The 24,860-nt window shown below is 51.7% G+C and overlaps 1 protein-coding gene across 1 annotated transcript in view; it reads right to left on the bottom strand.

The window, feature by feature from the left end:
• Positions 1-24,860, bottom strand: part of KCNB1 (potassium voltage-gated channel subfamily B member 1) — a 104,492-nt gene that overhangs the window by 64,182 nt on the left and 15,450 nt on the right. The gene's annotated exons all lie outside the window — the stretch shown is intronic.

Raw genomic sequence — 24,860 nt, 5'->3', positions numbered from 1 at the left:
AAAGCAGGATTGATTTGATTAGCATGTAAATAAAGCCTCATTGCTGCTCCTAGCTTGTCTGTCATGGTTATGTTTTGATGGGATTTCTGTCTGCCTTTTCTATTTACATCTGCTTCTTAGAATCTTAGAACCATTTAGGGTGGAAAAGACCTCTAAGATCATCAAGTCCAGTTATTAACTCAGCACTGTCAAGGCCACCAGTAACCCATGTCCCCAAGTGTCACATCTACACAGGTTTCAAATCCCTCCAGGGATGGGGACTCCACCCCTGCTCTGGGCAGCCTCATTTGTGGCTGAGTTCCTGAGCCTGTGTTTTGGGAAGGGTTCAGGTCTCTGGGAACAAAGGTCCTATCCCGAGATTTGGCACTTGCTCCTGACCCAGCTGCAGGAGCAGGATCCCATCAAGGCCATCCTGCAACTCCCTCCTCATGAGGGAGAGTGAATACTGGTGTACCAATATCTCATTTTTCAAGCAGAAGGGTTCTGAACAGTTTATGGGGAAAGAAAGAATTCAAGTACATTCTACTGAATGTTCCACTGCTGGGAGCACAGGAAAAGGAGCCTGAGATGGAGAGGTTCCAGATTGCATGGTTCAAGTAATGGTTAAATACCTGCGCCCCAGAATTAAACAAACAAATTCCCTTTCCAAATAAATTCAACCACAGCCCTGTCACTTCCAGAGCTGGGGCGGTTTTGAGTGACAATAGTGAGGAAAGATAAATCTGCAGAATTTGCTAACAGTAGGAGCTCCAGAACTGAATCCTGATGGGGAAAGATGGTTCACAATAACCAGGTAACAGGAGACAGAATCCCAATAAATGGAAGTGGCAGAAATCAACAATACAAAACAGCAGACTGCGAGCTCAAACTGATCATCAGATAAACTGCTATTACCAACACAGGACTTAAAAATAAATACAGAAATTGTCTTGCAAAATTATCAGAAGAGATGCTAAGCAAAGGATGGGGTCTGTCTCCATGGGCACATGTGTGCACACTCACACGCTCCAAGGATGGGCTCCCTGGAATCAGGTGTGCAGTCAGCCACTAGAGCAACGGGACAGTTCAGGAAAAACAGAACTTCTGATTCAAACTGAAAAGAAGAAATCATGTGTTTGAGGTTTACCCAGAACAGCATTGCAGAAAGGTTTTGTTAAAGCCATGCCACATCAGTTTGTTTCCAAAGCTGGAGCAGCCAAGGGAATAAACATGCTGAACCTTCACACTGCTCGCTCTGCAAACACAGTGGAGAGGGTTCATCTGATGTGAGCAGGAAAGAGAAGCACAAAAATAAGTTTAACCAGTGTCCCTCTAAAACAAATCCAACAAAGCCGTGCTTTCAGATTGAATATGTTCCTTCAGAAACTACTCCTTTGCAATCCCTGAGGGGGCCCAGGGGAGGCCCCGGCACCTGGGGCACTCCTGGCCCTTCCTGCCAGGCTCCTCAGGTGACCTTGGCGAAGCCATCGCTGGGTACCTGATCCCCCTTCCTGGGTTGGGATAAAGGCATTTCTGCAGGCAGCCCGGTCCCAGCACAGACTGCAGTGACCACACCGAGGGCAGAGACCAGCGACAAAGGAGCCAGCCCAGCTCTTCCATGCCTGTACTTGCTTAATAACCTCCCATGTGGTGTTGGGGGGGGGATTTATTATCAGCCCAGCAAAGAAACCATCTCAGAAGCACTCGCTCACTGTTGTGCCCACTCTGGGCTGCGGAAATTAATGGGATGTTAATGGCAGAGCGTTGCCAGTGGGGCTGCTCCCTGTCCAGGTGCAGGATGCAGGTGCTGTACCTTGGCTCCTGCTGGGGGATAAGTGCTCCAGCCAGGGCAGGATTCAGCACGGAGACTCTGCAGCTCAAGCCCTTAGAAACTCTGCATGTTGACAAATTTTATTATGAGATAAATCACAATATATCCGATTAATCTCCCTGGTTGTGGCAGCAGGGTTAGACTGCAGGCTGACAGCCTGCATGCTTGGATTATATTATCCAAAGGAAGCACCAGCCAAAGACTGCCTAATGTCATTTTCCCTCATTAGGAGGTTATTAGCGATTGCACTCGCAGTGCTGCGCTGCATCCCGCCGCTCGGCAGTATTTCGGGGCATGGCATTTTCCACTCTCATTTAGAGGGAAAGGGAAGCAATAGAAGTTCACCATCAGGAATGCCTGGGCAGGGAAGTGTTCACCCCTGCCTGGTCCATGCGGTCCCCGAATCAGGGCTCCGTGGCCATCGGGTGGCAGGACACGAGAAGGACATTGTCACCAGGGATGTCCCTGGACTGGGCTGAGCTGAGGGACCAAACCCACCCCGGCCCCATGGCCGGAACAGCCCCGAGAGCACAGGGAGCGCTCCTGTGAGAGCAGGCGTGAGCCCCGCACGCGCACGGCTCCACAGGCTGGGCCCGGCTGTGTCCGGCTGTGTCCTGCTCTGTCCGGCTGTGCCCGGCTCTGTCCGGCTGTGTCCTGCTCTGTCCGGCTGTGTCCAGCTGTGTCCTGCTCTGTCCGGCTGTGTCCGGCTGTGTCCAGCTGTGTCCTGCTCTGTCCGGCTGTGTCCTGCTCTGTCCAGCTGTGTCCGGCTGTGTCCAGCTGTGTCCTGCTCTGTCCGGCTGTGCCCGGCTCTGTCCGGCTGTGTCCCTCCCTGCTCCATCTGGCACAGCCCTGGCACGGCCCTGGCACGGCCCTGGCACAGCCCTGGAACAGTCCTGGTACAGCCCTGGAACAGCCCTGGCACGGCCCTGGCACGGCTCTGGCACAGCCCTGGTACAGCCCTGGCACAGCCCTGGCACAGCCCTGGTACAACCCTGGCACAGCCCTGGCACGGCCCTGGCACAGCCCTGGCACAGCCCTGGCACGGCTCTGGCACAGCCCTGGTACAGCCCTGGCACAGCCCTGGCACAGCCCTGGTACAACCCTGGCACAGCCCTGGCACGGCCCTGGCACAGCCCTGGCACAGCCCTGGCACGGCCCTGGTACAGCCCTGGCACAGCCCTGGCACAGCCCTGGAACAGCCCTGGAACAGCCCTGGCACGGCCCTGGCACGGCCCTGGCACAGCCCTGGCACAGCCCTGGCACAGCCCTGGCACAGCCCTGGCACGGCCCTGGCACGGCCCTGGCACAGCCCTGGCACAGCCCTGGCACGGCCCTGGCACAGCCCTGGCACAGCCCTGGCACAGCCCTGGCACAGCTCTGGCACAGCCCTGGCACAGCCTTGGCACGGCCCTGGCACAGCCCTGGCACAGCCCTGGCACAGCCCTGGCACGGCCCTGGCACAGCCCTGGCACAGCCCTGGCACAGCCCTGGCACGGCCCTGGCACGGCCCCGGGAGCGCGGCTGCGGCTGCGGCCGGGCCCGGCAGAGCCGTGTGGGCAGAGAACCACAATTGCCAGCCGCAGGAAATCCGGGTTATTATAGGTTTAGATAATAAAATCCTCCTGCGCTGGAGAGAAAAAGCTCCAAACCTTGAAATTTCCTATGGAACGAAGTTCAAGGAACAGCTGACTCACTGAAACGCTGTGCTTTAAGCAGATTGGGATGCATGATATGAATATTAACTATAATAAGGAAATTACAGTTAAATACAATATCTGTATTTAACATAAAATTAAACAAAACAAGACCATCAGTTCCTTTGGGTTATTCCAGTGGGGAATTCAGACTAAATTAACACAGCCCACAAAGCGTCTTGATTTGAAGATGTGGCTGAAATGTTGTGGTTCTGTTGTCAGATTTCTTAACAAAACCAAAGTTTTTAGCTAAGTTATGTGGCTTCAACAGTAAACCCCTTTTTCCTGGGGCACAGTCCTACCCTAACAAAACCCAGGACTGTTCCCAGTTGGTGGGACCACAGTCCCTGCTCCCATTTTTCTCTCCCACAGCCTCCTGCTTACATGAAAACAAGGAGCAAAACATCACATTTAAGCAGACGTTATCCAATTTCTGTTCAGAATAATTTCTTCTCTCTTCTCAGGGGACGGACACCTCTAATCGCTTCGGTGTTTTGAATCCCTCCTTCCAAAAGCCAGCTCCTCCCTCAGCAGCCATCTGCCAGGGCTGCTGCAATCGGACACGGCGGGACACGAACCAGGACAGCCATCCTCGGGGCAGGCACGCCTCTGCCTCGCTTGTAACAAATTGGCTGTTTTTATCCATTACAGAGAGCTAAAAAAAGGTTGGGTTTTTTTTGGTTTGGTTTTTTTTTGTGTGTGTTTTTTGTTTTTTTTTTTTTTTTTTTTTTTTTTTTTGTTTTTGTTTTTTTTTTTTGTTTTTTGTTGGGTTTTTTTGTTTGTTTGTTTTGTTTGTTTGTTTGTTTGTTTGTTTTTTATAATAAGTACTTCAGGGGAAAAGAGACTGCGCTGAAACCTTCAGTAATTTCTGAGCAGCTCATCCCCCACAGTCACTCAGTGCCCGGAGCCCCTTCCCCTGCCCGCCCCCTCCCACTCTGAGCAGGGACACGACGGGAAGGGCCGGGGGCTCCGGCCGCCCGTGCCCCTCCGGGGCTGCTCCAGCCACCGCACACCCGTGTGCCCCAGCGCCGCTTGCCATTTTTGGCAGTCAGGCCCAGAAATATGCAGGAGACATAAATAATTCCTTTTTCGCAGTCGGCCAAGAGGACGGAGCGCTGGCTCGGCGGCGGGGCTGGGCGGGCAGGGCACCGCGGGCGCGCCGGGCACAGCGGGGCTCTCTGAGCTGCCCAGCCTCTCTCGGGAGAAGGAACGGAGAGCAGCCCAGAGATCTGACGGCAGCCCTGAGACAGAAGGGGTTTTTAACGGGAATTACTGCGGGAGCGCTGGGGCAGGCCAGCAGAGGCTGATCCAAAGGCACCAAAGTGCAGAGGGTCCCTGCCCTGAGGCGCTCCCAGCCCAGGATTTGGGGTAGCAGTGCTCTTTGGGCACCCTGTGAGGCAGGACCTCGCTGTAGCTCAGGCAGGGGAGGTTTTTGGTGGACACAGGAGCCGCTGCCCTTGCCCATCTCCCACACTGCCCAGGCTGCCACATCTCACCACAGCTGCTCAGAGGGGTTCTGTGCTGCAGAAGTGCCCTTGGAGAGTGAATTCCTCTTGCCTCGATCCAACGTGTGTCATGTACCTGGATGCTGCCACCCACCTGAGGCTTGGCTTCTCCACAGCTGCTGCCTGCCAGGAGCTGAACTGAAGATCACAGGCAGAGAGACTCCCCTGCCAGGGAAACAACCACCCCTGTTACCTGTCACAGCCCGGCTGAGTCCCACTGGGACATCAGGAAGTGTCACTGGGCTCTGAGTGTCTGCGAGGTGCACCGTCCCTGTCTGAGGCTGCTGGCATGAGGCACTCTGCCTCCCCAGCTGGGGGGACAGGGGATCTGGAAGCTTTGGCTCCCCTCCCTACCACTGGGGTCCCTCAGCCCAGAAAGTCTGCAATCACCATTGCAGGACCCTGCAGTGGCGTCAGACCTGGGCTCACAGTGGGAAAGTCTCAACCTGAATATCTGAACAAAGTCTCTGAAACTCGCCTGTGACCAAGTCTCATGTGCAGAAACAACCTCCCCACTCGAAGCGCCCTGTGACTTCATTGGCTGCCAAAGAGCCCGGCCAGCAGAGTCCTTAGCACTGAGACAGCTGCTTCACGCCACTGTTTACTTCAGCTCTCCAAATGCAAGAAGAAAAAAACAGCCCTGGAATATTCTCCTGGTGCCCCGAAAACGAAACACTCCAGAGTTTTGGCACCACATGCTGATCCTTAGTAGGTGGAGATTTGCGTTGACTCCAGCTGAGCTCTGCTCTTTGACATCAGCACAAGAACTCGCCTGCGTCTGCAAATACCCTGCTTATGCAATGCCACTAAGTGCATTCCCTTGCTGCTGCTCCACCAGCTCATAAATCCAGCCCGCTCCGGCCCCGGAGCACCGGGGCTGCGGCGGCTCCACGGGAACGGGGACGTGTCGGTCCCTCAGCACCGGGGGGGTTGGCAGGTGGGAATCCTGAAAGGGATAAAGACGTGTCCTTTTCTCTATGGGAGGACCTGGGAGGGTTTTCCACGTCCCACCCTGCAGCCCCTGGAGAGCTGCTCCTCTGCCTGCCGAGGCACTGAGCTCCCAGAACCCGCTGCCGAGGGCCCTTCGAGCTGCAAAGAAGGAAAAATCTCATGCTTATTCACTGTGGGTGAAGAAATATTTGCTGGAGGGCCCAGTTTAACGAATAATGAGGGGATAAAAGGGCTGCATCAGCCCCAGCAAATGTGTTTCATGCTCAGTGCTTCCCTCTTCCATTGTAATCTGCCGGCGCTGGGTGCCTGTGGCACTGACAGTGGCTCCACGCGTGAGGCCAGCGCTGCCGTGCAGCCTCGGGGACAGCTCGCAGGTGCTGCAGGGGAGGGATCTCAGAGCCCCCTGCACCTCCCTGCACACCGGGGTCCCCCTCTGTGGGTCCAGCCCAGCCTCTCTCCGAAGGGAGACGGGACGTCTGCATCCCCAGCCCTTCCAGGCTTCTCCAAATGCTGAAGCTGGCAGATCACCACCGACAAAATAAGGTTCACTAATGGCCCTGCAGGCTTTGCAGGCTCCAAATGAGGGAGGTGTCTGGATTTTCCTTCTTGTGCTTTTAAAGTGCCCCCAGTCACAGCTTGTGGCTCCAGCAGCGGGAATGAGCTGCCATGGAAACCTCCAAATGCCCTTTTCTGACAGTGGCTGCTGAACACGCAGCTGAAGAGCAGTCCCTCCCCAAGACACACGACTAGGAAATTACCCCTGCTATCGCTGGTGGGATCTTCTGTGTGCCTGCAATGTTAAGATAAATGGTTTGGAAACCTGTGGAGTAAATTCACTGCAAATGAGGTTGGGCACAAAAGCATTGTAAGCCAGAAATTCAAAGAAATCCAGATATTCACCACTATATTTCAATCTTGTGCTGTGCTAATGAGTTTCCTTCAATGACATTTGCTGCCACAAAGGCATTTCCTGGTGCTATGAGACTTCCAAGGGAAAAAAAGTAATATTTCCATTTCTTGCAGGTGGACCACGATTCAAATAATCTCTCACCCACGTCTCTTTTTGATCAGACCATCACAGAACACTGTCAACAAGCCATGAATCCTCAGCTGAATGAGGCTGACGGGCAAACAGAGGCATGAGAGTGTGGTGAGAAATGCAGCACAGCAGTGGGGGCAGGAGCACTCAGAGCCTGGAGCTTCTCTGGTGCTGCTGACAGCGCAGGCCCCAAAGAGTTTGGTGAGCATCCTGAAAGTGAGTGCAACAGAAACCCCACGTGCTGCCCAGACTCACCGAAAATTCAGCTGCTATTGATGCAGCTTGAAATCTCCTGGCTCGGAGAGGTTATCTGAGAAAAACCAGCAGATATTGAACCGCCTGAAGTCCTGCATAGAACCACCATCAGTGCACATCTCTTGGTACCCAGGAGCCTTTCAGAGGTCAGGGACTCGGGCTGGCAGGAGGCTGCTGACAGCAGAGGTGCCCTCCTGGCTCCTCAGCTCCTGCTCTGGACACACCACAGCTCCCTTGAGATGTGGGAAAGGGATGCAGAAAGGCAAACACCCAAACTTTCCCAAGTCCCAGAACAGCCTCCCAACAAGAGTCTCTGCTGTGAAAGTCGTGCTCTCATACCAACCATCCCAACTTTTACACTGAATTTCCCAGCATATTTGTTGTTTTAATACGTTTTGCAGAGGCCTGAAGCAAGGACAGCTGATAAGATCTGTGTGAGTTTACTGAAGCAACCATCCAGGAAAATTTTGATAGACTGATAAGCAACCAAACATAATTCTTGCCACAAGAATTACCAGACAGTTTAAAGATTAATGAACAATAGCAGCCCTGTGAACAAGGCCTGCAGAGCCATCAGACTCTTCCAGAAGACACTGTGCCACATCCAAGACATGCCCAGCCTGCAAAAACAGGGACAGAGGTGGGGTGGAAGCACCAGGTACAAAAGTACTGCACAAGACATCCATCACTGGGTTTCTTCAGCTTACTGTTCAGGTCATTTGACTTGCCTTGATGAGAGGAAGGAGGATTTCACGAGCCAGCTAGAAATTATTTCAACCAAACAATGCAGGAGTGTTGCCAGAGCACATTGCAGGCAAAGCTGAGAGGGCCACTGTTCATTTGTTTGAGCACAGGAGATCATTCTGGATTTCAGCACTCAGCCGTGTGGCCACTGACCCCCTCAGCCTTCTCCATCTCCCTTCAGCCCAAGAGGGCTCCAGTCTGCTGGTCAAACCCCACTCCACTCCTGGCCATCAAAAGGAAAGGTCCTGCAGCAGCCATGCACCAGCTTGGGGTACACCCCGACATCCATTCCTTTGTTCACTTGTTGTGCCTGGCTAATCTGTCTTTAATCACTTTAAATTATCCAGCATTCAAAGGAGATGCCATTTATAGGCTCTAATTGCCAAGCTCCTACCAGTTCTTGTTGCTGCAAAGCTCTTGTGCTGTCAGTCAGAGATGGTCCCTTGCTGCAAGATAACAACATGAAATTTCACTACACAGAAAGAGAGACCTTGTACGAGATTGGCATCTAATTACCAGGAAGAATCTAGACGTTGCTAGTATCTTTATCAAAACAAGTATGTTGCACATACAGAATAACCAAGGCTTAGGGCCCAGCTTTGTCCCAGTGCTCCCTGCACTTCATTTAATTATCATGAGTGTGCAAGTCCTGGAAACCCACTCAGCTACAAGGATTTGTTCCCCATCCTGTACCCGAGGAAAGCAATGAGCAGCATCTTCCTTCCCACCACCTGCAGCCAGCACTCAGCCCAAAAGCTCCTGGTGGCCTCCCAGAGCAGAGCAGGGTCACACGTGTCCCACCTTTTGTCCTTCCCCGTGCAGGGCTGCAGCAAGGCAGAGAGTGGAGCAGAGGGGCACTGCCCTCCCTCCCCACCTCCTGAAGGCTGGCTCAGGGCTGGGGTCCCCCCTGCCAGGACAGGGATGTCCCTGTTCCCTGCAGACCCCACAGCTCCTGACTTACAGGTCAGACCCAGCAAACGTGCTCCAGGCTGATCAAAGGCCAAGTCACTTGGGAAGCTGCTGTGGGCACCTGGAAATACCAGGAATTCAGGTGGGCTTGCTTTTCTCCCTCTTTCTAACTCCCCAGCCTTGGTTCCATGATGTCTCTCCAGCTCTGCAGCACCAGCAGAGCCAGCCCACCATCGCTGGTGGTTGGGAATGGTTTCAGTGCTCTGTGCTCTTGAGCTCAACACGTAAATCCCCTCAGGATTTTTTTTCCCTCAAAGACTGCTTAAATGGAGATAGTCTGACCTCTCCTCATGGCCTCTGTGGGCTCACAGTAAAGAAAATTGCAACAAATTCCTGGTCTGGAGTTAGCTGGGCTAATTTCAGCCAGGATCTGATTGCTCTTTGCCTGTTTTCCTTTGCTTTTGTAGGTGCTTTTCCAGCCCCTTTCCTTCCCTTCCTGCTGCAGCTCCCCTTGGTCAGCAAGCTCTGCCACGGCCAAAGCTCCTGTGGCTCTCAGTCCCCAGGGAGGCTGCACAACTGCACCCCTGTTCAGCTCTCCTCCCCAGCACAGACTCAGCTCTGCCTGCAAGACTTCTTGCAGCCTCACTGGGAATCTTCCAGATGCTCCTTTCACTTCTTTTTGGTTTTTTGTTTTTTTTCTTGAAGCATACAGCTCTTTATTAGAATTTGCTCTAATCTTATTTTAATTCCTTCTGCAAAGTCTCTTGCTGCCTTAGATCTACTTTAATTCCTTTTGCAAGATCTCCACCTCTTGTTTTATGTCTCCATTTAAAATCTTTTGGCCTAAGGTCCTGGGCTCTGTGCATGGCTTGGGAATTTGCTCCATCAGATTCAGCAGCAATTCCAGCTCACAGCTTGCTCCTTTGAAAGCAGCTCCTGCTCCTGATAGCCAGACTTATCCCTGTTTGATCTGCATCAAAGTTTGGGGCCCCACTAAGATGACCCAATTAATAGGAAAAACTGACAAAACACTTAGGCATTTCTCTGATGAAATCCTATGTATTTATGCAGATTGAACAGCCCTGGTTCCCTGGAAAAGAACAGGAGTGAGGTTTCCTTTCTCACAGCTCCAGGCAGGCATCAAACAAGACTCAGTCTCCCTAACTGCTCCTTTTAAACTTTCCTGGGATAACCCCCAGGATGCCCCTCCTGATTTATTCCCCCCCCGCCCCCCCCCCGTCTCTGTTTCTCCATTCTTTATTCTCCTCTTGCCTAGCTTGATGAAAATTCATCAAACAGCTGCCTGGAGGTCCCTTCCTCAAGCTGTGCCAGTGAGCAGACAGAAGGAAAGGGGCATTATTTTAGAGGCAGAAAACCAAGGGGTCAGCTCCTACTGACCCTGCAGCTCCCTCCAGTGCAGGCTGGGATGAGTCACTGCTTCCCTTTGAATTGCATTCTCCTGTTTCAAAAATGAGGGCATGACAGCATTCAAGAAAATGTTGCTCTGGTTTGGACCAAAACTGCAGAGTTTGTAAAGGAACAACCTCCTCAGTGTGTGCAGCCAGCTGTGCCAGACTGTCCCTGCCCTGCACACACAGGGAATGTGGCCATTCCCAGATCCTCTGGGGCTCCTGGCATCTCTCTAAAGGCAGGATCTCCAAATAACATCCCAGGCTGCCTTAACCCCCCCGGCAGCAACTGCAGGGGGAATTCAGCCACCCTGCAACTACCTGGACTTACAGAGGGGAAAGAGGGAAGGGAGAAGGGAACTTGTTTTTCTGCTTGTCAGCTTTTGGAAGTGAAACCAGCAGCATTAAGAATTGCACTGGCAGACAGAAAGACAAGTTTTCACTGGTGGCAAGACCTTAAAAGACAGTTGTTTATTTAAACTAACTCAAGGTCACAGAGATGTCCAGTTTGAGAGAACTCATTTTTTTCCCTTCAAAATTCTGCATCTGAAGTTGCTCAAGAGATGAAGCAGGACGGTATGAGCATGTGGCTCCTGCTGATGGTGGGAGGGCAAAGGGGGGCTGGGAAAGATGCTGGAGCCTGAAGAAAAGCAGAAGCTTTCTGTGAAAGAGTACAGACTGGGCAGCACAGAAAGGTCAGCCCTCCCACCCAGCAAAAGCAAAGCTCAGAGGCAGCCAGAGGATTTCACGATCTCATCTTCTAGTTTTGGGAAAAAAAGTTCAATCTCTGTCCTTTGAGTAGTGAGGATTTAAGTGCTGGGTTTTCCTAAATACCACGGTGTACTTCCTTCCAGAGGCAGGTGGCTGGGCATGGCCAGGGTGAGCTGAGCACAGCACAGTCCTTGGCAGAGTTTCTGAGCAGCCCTGGACACGTCATTCTTGTGAGGCCAGAGCTGGAGAAGGGCACCGTGCCTGGCAGGGCTCCCCCTGCCCTGCTCACGAACCAGGGGTCTCTGAGGAGCCCCATCAGCTGGGTCATGGGCCTGTTACTGACCTTTGAGTGCTGGCTAACAGGAACACAGCCAGCCCAAGCTCGTCCCATTTCGCTAAGAACACAACTGGGACCAGCTGGTGGTGGCCATTCCATCTGGGATGTGACTGCCCAGGTGGATTCCTCCTGCAAGTTGCTCCACTAACCTTTCACAGCCTGATGCTATTTTGTAAGAGGCAAACCATCACCACATCTGCAAACCCAGCATCTCCATGGCTGGAAGGGCGAGATTTGGGGAAGTCATGTGGCAGAAAAGAGGTTTGAGCCCTTTTTTGGGGAGAAACTGCCTGAAGTGTTGGAATTAGAAGGTATCTGGAGAGAACTTGGAAAGCAAGATCTTGATTGTAAGCATAACTGAAGTCTCATTTTGTAATTGAAAAGACAAAACTGGCAAAGCTCTTTGGATTTATGGCTACTGGAAACCACCCTCCAGCTATTTTCTAAATTGGTTCTCTCCAAAATCAAAAGAAAGCTCTAAAGCTCTGTCTCTGCACAGATTTTGCTAAAGAAGAAAAGCACAGTTCTCGAGATTTAAATTTGATTTGTTTTCTCAGGGACTGGGTGATTTTTTTCCCAGTACAACAGAAACTGACTGATGTCAGTATCATGGGAAATGGAAAATGTTTTGTAAGAGTTAACTCACTACTGTCCTAAGCCTTCCTTCATGGATTTATATGCTTGGGACCTTGTGCTAAACAGACCCATGACTTAGTCACTTCTTAGAGTCTTTGCAGGTAAAATACCTTTTCCATTTGGCCCTTGCACAGCACAAAGTGAAAAACTCTTGAGAAGTGTCCTGAGCCCAGCAGCATGAGCAGTGAGGAGATGGGAGCCCCAGAGCCCTGCCCAGAGGCAGCACGTGCTGCCCTGCCTGGAGACCTTCTGCCGCTGCCTTTGGAGTCTGCAGCTCCCTTCTCACAGCTCTGTGGATCTGCATTGGGAGGGAGGTGCTCAATCCTCCTGGCACGGGGCTGTTGCTCCAAGCACACCAGTCAAAGGCAGAAAAGATCCAATGACAGATTTCCAGCCATTGGATGGTGATTGGGAGTGATAATTAAAAATGATGGAGCAATGCAATGCCAGAGATATTGCATATGCTTTCAGGATAAAGCTGAATGGCTCCAAACTGGAAATCGTGCTGTTTCCTCTTGCCAGAAAACATTTGCAATTTTGAACCCATCTTTTATCCTGACTGGTCAAATATCCATATCCACATAAATCTGCACTTGCAGCCCCAAACAGCCCTGTGAGCTGCACTGCAGGAACAGTCTGTCACTACCAGGCAGATCTAGTGGGAGAACACAGTCCATAGGTGGGAGATGGTCAGCAGGTTTTTGATGTCTATAGATACAGGTACTGTATAGGTACCTGCTCAATAAATAAACAAATAAATATATATATATATGCAGACTTTCTGTCGTACATAATGAACCACCTCAAAACAATCCCCTATCCAGTGCAGTCTGGAGACACTAAAGCCTTCTACGTGCCCCATCCCAGCCTGGAAACCACAACTGTTTCATTTTCCAGCCCTAACAGTCCTGACCTCTCCCAGCCTTTCGTACACTCCCGAGACTCATACTTTTCTCGGGATCACAGTGAGCTTGTGTTTGTCATTCTCATGTGATTAATAAATTATGCTCTACAGATATTTAAGCAGCTCATGTTTATTTTTCTGTCAATAGAAAGAGAATGTTTATTTGATCTGGGAGCACTATTTTCCATTGTCTGAATTTAAACTTCAAAACAAAAACTTGAGATATTAGGTGATTTATGAACCTCTGCTAAAAATAGCTCAGCCCATTCTCATCAGTGAATCTCCCATTTTGCTCTTAGCAGTATCCCAGCAAAGCGATGGGGAAAGAGGAAAGGAGGTCCCTGGCAAACACTCAGCCCTTGAGCACAGACCCGTGACCCTGCTCTGAGCAGATCCTGCAAACGTGGTGGGACCTCCATGCACTGAGCAAGGCTCCAGCTCTGACCCGCCAAGGAACACAAACAGTTTTCTGTTCAGGTTATAAGGACTCACAGCTTTAGTTCTTGATTCTTATTCTCTCGGCTGTGGCATCAAATGTGTGAATACCTCTTCATTTAATCTCCACCTCTGGACAACAAGTCCCGAATGTCACTTACTACGTGCCTTCCTCCCTTCATGAACCTGTGTGGTACCCCAAGGAAAGTTTGTTCAATCCTGGGATCTCAGAGCAGAGGGAGGAACAGACATGCAAGGCACTGGACTACAATTCCCATGAATCCCTGCAAAAGTATTTCCAAATAATTTCAGGGTTTTGACCAAAAAAAAAAAAAAAAAAATCAATCCAAATGATCTAGAGGGGACAGAACCCCAAATCCCCAAATGAACCCACTCCCAGAAACAAACCCAAACTAGAAGATGAGAAAAAACGATTGTTTTGCTGAAATAGAGTTTTCAGTCGGAACCCGGCTTTGCCGGCCGTTGTTCCAGCACCTGCAGCCGTGCTTGCAGGGCCGGGGGAAGGCTGGGCGGGCACGGCTCGCTCCGCTGCACCTGCCAAGGGCCACCTGGCCGGGCACTCCAGGAGCCAGAGCCCGGGCTTCCTCCTCCTCCTGCCCCCGGGAAGGTGCTGGGAGCCATGTGCGAGGCAAACCCCGGCGCGGGGCGGCTGCGGAGTGTGGTTCCCACCTCTATATAAAGTGATTTCCTGCGATGCCGGCGCGTGGGCGTGAGCGAAATGGATGTTTTCTGTCAGGGATGACAGCGCCGGGCTGAGCGGGTGCTTCCCGCAGCCGGGAAGGCAGCAGAGCCGGGAAGGCAGGAGAGAGAGCCGGGATGCGGCCGGAGAGCCGGGATGCGGCCGGAGAGAGAGCCGGGATGCGGCCGGAGAGCCGGGATGCGGCTCGGGGCACGATCTGCTCCCCTCGCCGCTTGCCCCGGGCTGCTCGCAGCGCGGTGAAGCGGCCGAACCCGGCCCTGGGCAGGGCTGGGCTGTGCCCGCAGCTCCGGGAAACAGCAACACCTCCCGGCACGGACACCCCTCTGGATAAAGAGCAAAAGACAGCTGCTGTCTGCAGGGCGAGGAGGGACTCTGAGGCTGCAGCTCAGGAGACAAATAATGAAAAGCAAAGGAGCCAGGCAGAGCCGAAAGCTGGGAGAATAAACCTCAGCCATACTGCACAACGGGCTCAAACTCAACAGCTGCGTCCCCAAAGAAATCACTCCGTTTGCTTGGGTGCCCAGCAGGGGCAAACAGGCCACTGTTCCTGTTTCCTCCTGCAGGGATGCTCAGCCATGGATAACCTGTCTCGGGGGGGCAGTTAATGGCTCCCACACTGCTCCCTCCAAAAATCCACCAACACCAGCTCCATTTGCCTGCTCGAGGCCGGCTGTGCTGGTGGCAGGGTTTCCTCCCATAGAGATGGGACAGGACCTGCTCCCACCCCGCTGTGCAGTGCATGGCAAGTCAGGTCCCATATGGGGAGGGAGTTACAGGTCAGGGCTGTCTGGATCGTCCCCCCCAGTAACTCACTGGGGTGGGCAACCCAAGCCCATGGTCTCTTTCAATCCCTAATTTCCAGAATACGTCAGAAAACTATAATTAAGGAGCCCTCCCCTTCTGGTGGAAGTCTGCTTGTGTCAACAGAGAGACGGGAGTATTTAGCAGACTTCTTTTTCCATCCTGCTAATTTTAGGCCCTTATATAACATTTCTTTCAATACAACCCAGTTTCTGTAGCCCACTGAAGGAACGGCACTTCTCATTTGTCTTACACCAGTGCCTAAAATATTCCCCAGAGCTGGAGGGCTGGCTCTGTGCTCCCCACCATGCATGGGGCCAGCTCTGTCCACCACACCATGATGTTTAAATAACCCAGCACACAGAGGGACACACACACAGAGCCAAAAGAGGGGCTGTGCTAGTGCAGCAGCAGTGCGGGATGGAATTAAAGCAGTTACCCCTGTCCCACACCACCCCAGCTCCAGGTATCCTCTGGCAAACACCAGCAGGGAAGAGGGCTGAGGAGGTGACATGTGACACTGATGCCTGAACCTCCTGGTGAGCACTGAAGCTCCACATGGTGATGCTTCAGCTTTCAGCCCTCACTGCAAATTCCCTCAGCCCCTTCCTGCGCTGTCATCTTTGATGAGAAGCGGTTCTTCCTAAGTAAACCTCAAAGTTTGTGATGCTCCAGAGCACATCAAAAATACATCAAAATAACTCAAACTCCCTTTGACAGACCACATAAAGTTTGCAATTTGCATTTCAAAGCCAGGGTAAGGCATGGAAGGCAAAAGCAAACAAGGCAGCAGCAGACACCCAGACCTGTCAATTATCCCACTGTTTTTTTTTTCTCCAAGGCTGGGAGAGCTGCAGAAATAACTGCCTGGGGCCAAGCTCAGCCCTGCCCTGGCACTGCTGAACTCAGTGGCTCTACACGTGCAGACAAGACTTGGCTTTTCTACATTCTTTTCCGTGTGGAAAGGCTGCTTATCAGCATCACACTGCGGGGCAGCCTCGGAACACATTGGTGTAGCACAGCTGACAGGCCAGGGGGATCCAGCCAGTTAGCAGGTTTAAAAGGAAGGAGTTTTCACTACTGCTGAGGAGAAAGAGGAGTTGGAGTTGCCTGAAAGCACAGCGAATTCTACAGAGATGCCACTGAGATGGGATGTGTGAACAAGTGCCAGCAGAGCAGCAAGGTGTGGTGGTTCCCTGCGGGAGCAGCTCCTCCCACGCTGCCGCTGTGGGTCCTGCTCTCCTCCTTCCCCAGCTCAGCCTGGGCACCCAGAGCCCACCCCACGGCTCTGTCCTGCCCTCTGCACCCAGTCACAACTCCCAGCCTGGTACCCACCAAGGATTTCTGGTGAAGCTTTGAATAAATAACGAGCCCCTGATTTCACTTTACAGTAATTAATCGTGGGGATAATGCACGAATTTGCCAATGCCGGGAGCATTTATCTTCTCCTCAGAAAGACGTTTTTGCTATGAAACAGTCACGGTAAGCCAATAAAACCTAAACCCCTGTATCCATCTTACAGGAGTAACTGGTTTTAGCAACAGCATGGAAAGGGAATATTTTCTCTGCAGCACAGTGGTGTGGTACCATTCCCTATCCAGGAAAGCAAAAGCTTTCTCTCCTTCCCAGCATCTCCTACAAAGATTTGGAAGAAGACAAATGGTATTCCCCAGTCTTTGAGGTGGCTCCTGCCTTTCCCTGCCCTTCTCATTCCTCTTAGAAGCAAGAGTCAAGCCTTTGGGCTGTGCAGCACCTCGCTAACACAGCAGGCTTCTGGCCCAGGACTAGACCTCCCAAGCACTACTCTAATATAAATAAATATGATTCATAAAGTCTAACTTCAAATTTGGCAACCGATCCTCTGAACAAAGCTGGTGAGTCAAGCTCTGAAGAGGTGGAACCAGCCACAGCCTTCATGATCGCGTTAGTCAGCACGAAGGAGACCACTGCAACTGCTCTGACGTGTGAACTCAGCACGGCTGACGTAAGCGTTGGCAGAAAAGTATTTGCATCATAACCTCGAACTGCTGGACTCTCTCACTGAAAATCATACCAAAGAATGTATTTTTTTCCAGCTACCCAAGCACTGGCACTGCTGTGCCAGACCCTGAGCTGGCATCAGTCAGCACAGGCTGCGCACACAGCGGGGCTGGAAGCGCTCACAGCTGGGACACCGCACGACAGGAGAGCAAGGAGAAGGGAAGAGGGGTTACAGGGTGACAGCCCTGGCACCTGCAGGCCAGAACTGCAGTAAGTGACAAAGGGGCCTGCCTGGCACAAACCCCTCTGCTGCAGGGGGGAACGCTGGCCTGGCCTGGGCAGGCGGAAATAAAGGAGATGCAGGTGGGGGAGGATGGAGAGAAAGGGGGAGAGGAAGGCGGGAGCACGGAGGGAAGAGCTGTCACTGCAGCCCCCAGGGAGCCGGCGCAGCCGTCACACAAGCTATCACATAATTTAACGCCTTGGACCCCCTGGGTTTTGGGTAACTGGCACTTGAATGTTCCACTCCAATGGAGCCGTGGCTCCACTCCAAGGGAGCGCTGCCCCGCCAAGGGCACTGAGCCCTCGGGTGGTGGCACTGCCACGCAGGGGACAGAGAGCGCTGGGGACGGCAAACGGCGCTGGCTGGGCAGCGTCGCTCCCACCGCGGAGCTGGAGTTCAGGCGTGCTCCCAGAGCCGTGCCACGTGGTGAGCTCGGTGGCGAGGAGCCGCAGAGGTGGCGGGAGCCAGGACACCCCCACGGCCCCGGAGGCCGTCCCGGAGCCGCCGGCGCGGGAGCTGCCGTGCTTTGTGTCTCAGCTGAGGTTCTTATTGTGACAAGTGAATCACCAGGAATGAAGCGAACAAAGATAGCGTGGTAAACTTAACAGAAAAATTATATCCCTCTGGATGTGTGTTATATTTTGAGAATAAACTGAGGGACAAGGCATTCCTCAGTTTAATCCATCTCCTGGGTTTGCCTGGGGTAAAAATACAAACAAGCGTTGTTTTTTCATTTCCATTAAACCTGTCTTTGCAAAAGTTGAGACTGAGATAGTCCTTGTTAACCTCAGAAATGTCCAGAAGTACAGACTGACTGCGGGTTCTTGGTTCTCTGCCTTTTCAGACTGCTCTGTTGGGAAGGACGAAAGGTCCAGACTGATGGCAGCAAGCTGGTACTGCCCCTCTGCCCCCTCGTCTGCAGCTCGCTCACCAAGCACTGACCAGTGCACTTGGCTTGCAGATCCTGAATTTTTCAGCGAGGATATTACAGGGTGGACCCCAACTCTGATAGTGTTGCTGAAGGATGGAGCATTAAGGTCCTCCTCTGTCCAGCTCTGAGGGGAATCTGGGACTCAGCAAGTCTGCTGGCACCTTTCTGATGCTGCACATACCTGTGTCAACTGCAGGCAGCATCTGTGCCTTACAGAAAAAGCCTGCTGAAATCCAAATTGCACATGAGGAAGTCTGAGATGCTGTGGAAACCTACAGACAGCTGTTCTGAAACCAAAACTCCAGACTGGCAAGGACACTGCTCAGCAAAGCTGTCCCATCCATAATTATGCCCATTTCTAACCAAAACTCCCAAACACTGTAGGACTGAAGTGGACCATTTAGCCAAATAGTCTGTTCAAGCTGTTTTCTAACACACCTTCACTGGGGACTCGGCCTCCCCTGGCCAGTGCACACAGGGAACCAAATCCACCCCCCACCGAGGAACCAGGTCTGAACTCAGCCTGAGCTGGCAGGAAAGCAAACCCACCTGCCCTCAGTTTGGAGTGAACATTGCCACGTTCCCCCTTTCCCACTCATGGGGGGCTGTGAAGGCTCTGTATGCTGGGATCCCACGGGATCCTAATGGGAAAACAGCACATTGATGGGAAAAGGTTGAAAAAAGGATTGCAGGGGAGCAGAACAGAAAAAGGCCAATTTAATGGGGAATATTTCTGATTTCAGGTTGTGGCTGCACAGTCTGGGGAGTGTGCAGGAGGGATCAGGGATGTGCATCCCCTGATGTAGGTGTGCATCAGGGATGGGGTGCCTGTATGGGACGTGCCAGATGCCCCTTGCACTTCCCTGCACTGAGGGAGATAAATGCAACTCCAGAGCTGACTTCCAGCCTCACTGCACCTTCATCTTCCCAGTTAATATTTATAAAGCTCAATATTTGTGCAGTGTTGTGCAAGGGGAGGAACATTAACCAGAATGTCCGTGAGGCATCCAGGAGAGCAGCACAGCCACCTCCCTGCCGTGGGGCACCACTGTCACACTGAGGGAGACAATCAGCAGAGGCAGAGTTTTAGCCCTGGGCATTTAATTCAGGTTCATGTGCAAGTGTGGCTGCGGAGATAAAGGGCAGCCAGGATAAATCCCAGAGCACACAGCGGCTGAACTGCCAAAACAGAGTTAAAACACTGCCACGTTCTCAGCACTGAAATACCTGGAAATCTGGCCAAGGAACCAGACTTTAGGGAAAGATCAAAGGATAAGTACATCTCACCAACATGTTTCCTTTTTTTTTTTTTTTTTTTTTTTTCTTTAGCTGTGATCAAATTTGCAGGAGCAGAGATGGGTTTTAGAGAGGAGAGCAGGCTGCCCCTCCTGAGGGCTCTGCCCTGCCCTGCGGGAGCCACATTAGCTCTGGCTCCAAGAAGTAGCCGTGCCATGACTCATACTTTCCACTCCCCATAATCCCTCTCAGTAGGGTACAGACTTAAGAGTTTTCCTCTGACTTCTGACTTCTATTTTGTTTTAATTTATGCACCTGCTTTGGAAGAGCCTTTGAAAAATCTGACAGTGGAGAAGAAAGGAGCCTGTTCTATCTGTCTGACGGGCAGGCTGAAAAAATACCCCAGCACAGTGAAATTCTGCATTACCAGGAAAATAACGTCTGCGTCTACAGCTTTCTACAGGCTGTTAGTAACAAAAACTGAACCACTAGAAACCCTTTGTCAGAACAAGGGCAGAGCTCAAGTGAAAGAATAAGCAGTTCAACTGAGTCAGAAGTGTGTGGCTGACACAAGACAGAGCAAAAGTCTTTTAAAAAAAACACACCAATGAATTATGTACAAGCCCACGCTCAAGGGCCCAGATCCCATGTCTGGCTTCCAGTGATACCAGCAGCAGCCATGCTGGGTCCCACATCTTCCCCAGCCTCTGGAGCCAGGCACGAGGCTGCGGCTACTTCTGTAAAAGCACTTCTTTTTATGGGTTTTGGAAAGGTCAATAAATAAAATCTAGGTTTTGACATGCTAGCTATTTTAGGAAAAGTGACTTTTTTCCATTGTCTCTGGGTCTGAAACAGGGAACACCACTGCTTCAAAGCCACTCTGCAGCTGCAGCTTTACGCAGAATGCCAGACTGTGTCAGCACTGCACCTCAGCCTAACACGGGACCTTCCCCATGCCCAGGCAGCCCCCAGGTCCACAGTCCCCGTGGCTCCTGCCCCACAGCCTCTCTGCAGCCTGTCCTCAGCACAGCCGTGCCCCTGAGCCCCCGGCCAGGTCCAGTCCTGTGGCTGCCCCTCGGCTCTGCGAGGCACGGAGCGTCCCGGGCTGCCGCGCTCGTTCATTCCCAGCTCTGCCGCGCTCTGCACCCGACTGCCGGGGGGAACACACAAACTGCACCTCCCCTCTGGCCCCTCTGAAAGCAGAGTTCATCTCACAGGACAGATTTCATTGCTCACAAATGCACCAAAAGGCTCCCAAGGGCAGCTGTCCTGCTGTGTCCCCCTGGCTGTCCTCTCTGCTAAGGGACGTCCCCAGAGCACGGCCCAGTGCCCCCCTTTACATAAAATCCTGCCCTATAACCTTTTATGCCTCTCCCTGAAGATAAAACTGTAATGAGGAAGATTTCCTTGAGTTCCTGTTTATTTAGCATCATTTTACAGCTCTGTTGGTCTGAGGTGTGTATTTTTAGTGTCTCAGATTGCTTCTTCCATCTAGAGAAATAACAGTGAGTGCACAACATGTGCTGGAAAAACAAACAGTTTTACTGCTGGCTTTCTGGAAGCTTTTGGTAAATGGCTGCACCTGGTTCCAAGTGTACTTTGTTCAAAGGTGCTGGCAGTACCTGCCTGATGCCATGCTCCCTGAGGTTGTTAATTAAGAATGTTGTGTTTTATTGGTGCTTGCATCTGGGGCTGTGTTGTGAACATATGAATGAATGGTGCCCCTAGAGAATATTATTATTTCTCCTGGAATCCAAATTGAAGAAATATATGAATAATAGAGGCAGACACTCTTAAAACTGCTCAGTTTATCCGATCCATTTCTAGAAAGTCATATTATCCATCTGAGAATATATCAATGATGCAAAATTGCCACAGTGGTGAGCTATTTCAGGATATTCCAAACCCAAGAAATAACATCTTGGTACTCCTGTGATGGATTTATTGAGTGCTAATCCTTCTGCACACTGCTGTCCTGCAGTCAATGAGCAGCTCTCTGAAAAGCTCAGGAGCCTTTAGCATCTGTCATCTCGATGACTCCAAATCTCTCTTAAATGGTGCGAGCCCCAGGAATGGTTTGCACCCATAGGAGACTATGAAATTTTAAGAGTACTCCTTTCCCAGGAACCTCCCTGAATGTTAGTAATGGGAAGGAGACAAGAGGGCAGTGGGAAGAGTTTTAGAAGCCTGCTGGTCTACATTAAAGATGGATCACACAGGTAACATCTGCACGTTACCTTTGACCTTCACCGTTGTTAGTGCTGCTAATATAAACACCTTACTCCACACAAACCTCCTTGTATCATTCAACAAACCTAAGAAGAGCAAATTTGACAGTTTAAGCACTTTTATAGCCTTCTTCCAGCAGTGGGGGAAGCATTTGCTCAGAAATCTTAACTACAACCCTGCTCTTATCTCTATATTTAGACCGGTTTGGTAATTTTGAATGTAGTGTGCGTTGCTCACCTCAAGCAGCAAATAACCGGCCATCCCAGCACACTGTGTGCACCTTTCCAAAGGACTGGAAGCCTTGCTGCCTGTGTGGGACCATGCAATGACCCTGAACTGCTCTGGGAATCTGGTGAGGAGCCCTCGTGGGCTCAGCTGCCTCAGGGAAAGGAGAGAACTCGGTGCTTTTCCTGCAGCACAGAGTCAAGTTGAAGGCTCAGTTCAAACACTGCAGAAATGCTGGCACTGTGGGGAGGCTCTGTGGGGATGAAGACATGGAGGCACCATCAGCAGAGCTTCCTCAGGCTTTACCAGCACACGGATGGAATGCTGTCCATGGGCACGGCCCTCCGGAGCATCCCAGTGCCCACCTGCCTCTCGCCACCTCACCTGAAATCTCACAAACCACCAGAGAGCTCTGCAAGTAGCAGGAGAAGTACAAACCAGACCAGAGCACAAGCCCTAGCATTAATGCTGCTACACCACCAACTGCTGAACCCAAAGAAACTATTTTTATTTCCTTTTTTTATCCCTGAAGGTATCAGATAATCCCATGGGAACCAGCCTTTCAGAGTGGCTGTCATTTGGTCAATACAGCTTAAGTCATCAATCAGAAAACCAGGTCCCTTCACCGAATCTGTTTCTCTACAAAGCAGTAATTTGGCCTGTGCAGATGCTGTAAAACTGCCCCCGACCGAGTTATTTTGGGATGCTGTGCAGTGGGTCACAGAGCACAGAATCTTTTGCTGCAGAAGAGTTTCACCCAGCCCCAGCGAGGGCCTCAGTCACGGACACGACGTGGCCTTTGCAGTCCAGTCTCCATGGCTTCAAACACACAACTGAGGATTAAACCGTCCCACACCACACAGAAACACCGCCCCGGGAGTCCCTGAGAGCTGCTGAAGGTAAAGCCAAGCCCTGGCTCCCAGCAGCCCCACGTGTACCCAGGAAGCCTCAGCAAGTGCCCACTGAGCCCCTCTCCCTGCCCGAGGCGGAGCAGCCGCTGGCTGTTGGGAAAATAACATAACTGCACACCGAGCACTGAGTCGAAGGAAGCCACATCGATTTTGTTGTTAAGGACTGTGTTTCTAGGATTGCTGGCTGACCAGCACTGTGTTTTCCAAACGAGACAGAAAGGGCAGAGAAATCTCATTAATGACAGGACAAACAACCCAGCAATGCAACAGGGCGTGCTGCAAACTCAGTGACAGTGACAGATTATAATGTGCCAGCATCTTCTGCTCGTCACCTGCCAGATAGTCTTGAATGGCATGAGGTCCTTGGTCATTAATTAGAGACAAATTTTATGCTGTGACCCTACCTACAGAGGGTGAGGGCTCACAATGCCCAAACTCCCCCATACAGGAGCGCTGTGAGAAAAGGGAGGGATTTACTCCAAGGGTGATACTGAGAATGGATTTCACATGTGAGTGAGGGCCCAAGTCGAAAATCTGTGCTAAATAACAGTGCTGGGAATGGCACTGGAATGACCCATAAAATGGGTCAGTTTCTGCATTTTTCTTTAATTCCTTCATTACTTTTCGATGTTTTTGAAATGAATGCCCATGAGATGACCCGAGAGCAAAGGCTGAAAAATGGCAAGTCTGGGCAGCTTGGAGGGGTGGTAACTCCTGTGCTCACCTCTGGGTGCAAACACCTGGAACAGGAGGAGAACAAAGGACACCAGTGCTGCTCCAAGAAAAGCCATCAGAGAAGAAAATAAAATGGTGGCTTCGCCCAGCATTTCAGGGCAGGAGGTAAATTCTGAGGCAACATGATCCACCCTCATCTGGTCTCCTGCCAGTCTGGGCCCCGCTGGCCCCACTGTTGCTAGGAGGGTTTATTTGGGATAAATCCATGTGACACCTTGGTTTCTCTGGGCCATTGCAGAGTCCAGGCAGTGGCAGTAGACACCCAGCTCTGCCCTGGCACAGATCCCCTTCAGCAGAGCCCAGCACAGCTTTAGTCAGCTTTGGGGGGGACGTACAGACCCCATGAAAGCACTCACTGAGTGAAGCCTATGTGGACACGCTTGGCTGAATTAATTAGACTGGAATAAATAAGCAGCACGGAAGTTGTGTTTGAAGCTTTGGTGTAGGCATTTGCAGCTGAACACAACCACAGCTTCCCACAAATACAGCACAGAAAGGGCAGAGAGCTGACACTGACACTGTTCAGTGTCAACAGATGTGCTTCCTCCAGCAACCTCTTCATCTCAGTGTGGGCAGAAACTATGGCAAACATTGACTGTCTTTATGATAATCACTGCACGAAGACTCAGTGCCAGCTACCTGGAGGCTTTACACGTGCTGGGGAAGTGCTGCTCTCCCAAATTTGGCTATTCACTCTCCCTCACTTCCACACAATCTGCAGGGCCATGGCTTTCCAGCACAGCCCCCCCAGGAAAGTCTCTCTCAGCAGGCAGCAGACTCTCGTGCTTACAGTCTAACACACAAGCATGCAGGAGGACACTGTCCAGAAGGAAAACAGAGCCCAGGATGCATATTAATTACTGGTGGCACAAAGCCCAGGCAAGGTTGCTGCTCCATAGTCAGGCTATAAATCTGTCCAAAAAGGATTCTGACCACGTCTGCCTTGTTTACATTACTAAATGTTATGGCCATGTGATTCTTCACCTGGAGAGGAAGAGTACCCTTGCACAGCCAGTTAAGGGCTGAGATTTGTGACCTGCTGAGAAGGGCCTGGCTGTTCCCTGGCCGGGCAGTGCCCGTGGCTGCAGCTCCCTGGGACCCCCCAGCCCCTGCTCAAGCTCCTGGAGAAGTTTTATACCTTTGTTTTCCCCAGCAAAAACTTCGGGATGACAGAAAGCTTCAGGCCCCCTCCAGGCTGTGGAGCTAGCCAAGCTCCTGCAGGGCCAGCCCACCCTCGGTCCTGGGGGAAGCCTGGCCCAGGGATGGCTGCCACGTGGATTCCTGCTTTCAGAGGGGCCTTGCTATGCACTTTGGGAGGGTATTTCCCAATGAGGGCAAAAAGAAGTTCTCCCCCCTCTCTTGCAATGAGACTGGCTCTGCAATGCCAGCAGGAGAGGGAATCAAATGTTGCTTTCACCAGGGAGGGGGAAGGACTTGAGCTGAATGTGTGGTGGCAGACTGATTGCTGA

The sequence above is a fragment of the Vidua chalybeata genome, chromosome 17 (genome assembly GCF_026979565.1).
Source record: "Vidua chalybeata isolate OUT-0048 chromosome 17, bVidCha1 merged haplotype, whole genome shotgun sequence".
Lineage (NCBI taxonomy): Eukaryota > Metazoa > Chordata > Aves > Passeriformes > Viduidae > Vidua > Vidua chalybeata.
The sequence above is the reverse complement of the archived record's forward strand: the minus strand, read 5'-3'. Positions and strand labels throughout refer to the sequence as shown.